Source organism: Stylophora pistillata, chromosome 4, assembly GCF_964205215.1.
Source record: "Stylophora pistillata chromosome 4, jaStyPist1.2, whole genome shotgun sequence".
NCBI lineage: Eukaryota > Metazoa > Cnidaria > Anthozoa > Scleractinia > Pocilloporidae > Stylophora > Stylophora pistillata.
Genome location: NC_142522.1, coordinates 31855430 through 31857001, shown reverse-complemented (window position 1 = coordinate 31857001; position 1572 = coordinate 31855430).

The window sequence follows — 1572 nt, the reverse complement described above, 5'->3', positions numbered from 1 at the left end:
TAGCAGAAATCGTAGAAACGTCATACCGAGCTTTCCGACCCAGTCTCCATCTTTACAAGAAGCGTACACGGCCCTCTTGCTATGTTCACTTGCTGTCATGCTTGAGTCCCGATAGAGGGTTTTGGGGATAAGGGATGTCTGGGCATATAATTTAATTAAGGCATGAGGGATAAATAACAACATCATTTTGGGGATAAAGGATAAGCAAATAAGACACAAACAGCAGTGAAAAACATATTGGACTTGCACATTTTGATTATGACTTGACGTTTCGTATGTGTTCCACATACATTTTCAAAAGTAACCGTTGAAATTTAAAACAGCTATGTATATATATAAAACTAAGGTGAGGGGATCGGAACCAAGATTAAGCAAAAAACTTAACAATAAATAATAACACTAGAGCAGATTAATAAAACAACAGCTTTTCACTTCCGACGTTCACGTTGAAAGCTGGCTCAAGTTCTTGAATAAGTAAGGACTCTTTGATTTTACAATGGTAGTCTGTTTTGCCTTTTGCCAAAATGTCAAAATGATCCCACTTGATTTTATGTTCAGTGGCCTTGACGTGCTCGGCAATGGCTGAAGTATTGTCATTTTTAAGCAAATAGTTTTAGAGATGGGGTGATTAAGGTCGGGTTCCACTTATTCTTTTTTCGTATATTTTTTGCGCTTTTTTTCGTTAGTTGTTGCTACCTTTGTTCGGTTATCGATCATTTACTTCAGTGTTATCAATCAGTTAAGGCCGGTCCCGAGTTCCCCGAGTTTCCTGTCTATGCTGGAAAGCGCATGTCAAGGCAATTCACATCCTCGGAGACCCAGGGGCTGTGAGTCGATTTCAAGTTAAGGGCAGAAGAGCCCCTGGGGACATTGTCTTACAAGACTAGTTCCAAACGGTCGCAGTCGTTCTGGCATCTGATTGGTGCCAGAAAATCTTTGTTTTTTTTCTGCCCAATCAGTTTGAAGTGTGCTTTGGAGTCCTTTCGTGTGTTTTAATACGGACATCATATTCAAGAAGCTCTGTTGCTCGCTATGTTTGTTTGAGCCGTGCGACAAAGCTTTGCCCGTGGTAAAAAGTTTTAGTCTCAGCACGCAATGTAAGAGAAATCGATCAGATTGTCCACGAAAATCTTACCGGTAATTATAATGAATGCTTTCGCAGGTATCACAAGAGAACATGTTTAAAAGTTTGCTAGGTTCGTATAAAACAGAATGGTTGCAGGCATTGATATGTCGCTTTAAACGTTAAACGAGATGTAAGCTTAAATCTTTCTACCAGTGTAGATTTTTTGTATAATTTGCTGTAACTGAAACTTTTTATGGAACGCCAAGCGTGACCAAAATGTTGAAAACTAAAATATAGGTTGTATCACTAAATATATGTTGTACTGTGTAATAAATGGATTGAATATTGCTTATATATAGCTTACGTTGAGACAAATACAGGTTGTAAAGTGCGACATATATATATGTGTCACTTGAAAGTACAGCCTCTTATATATAGGTTGAAAATATCGATTTTCTGGGCTTTTCCGAAAATCTTCGGAACGAGACCGACGCGCGCGTCACTAG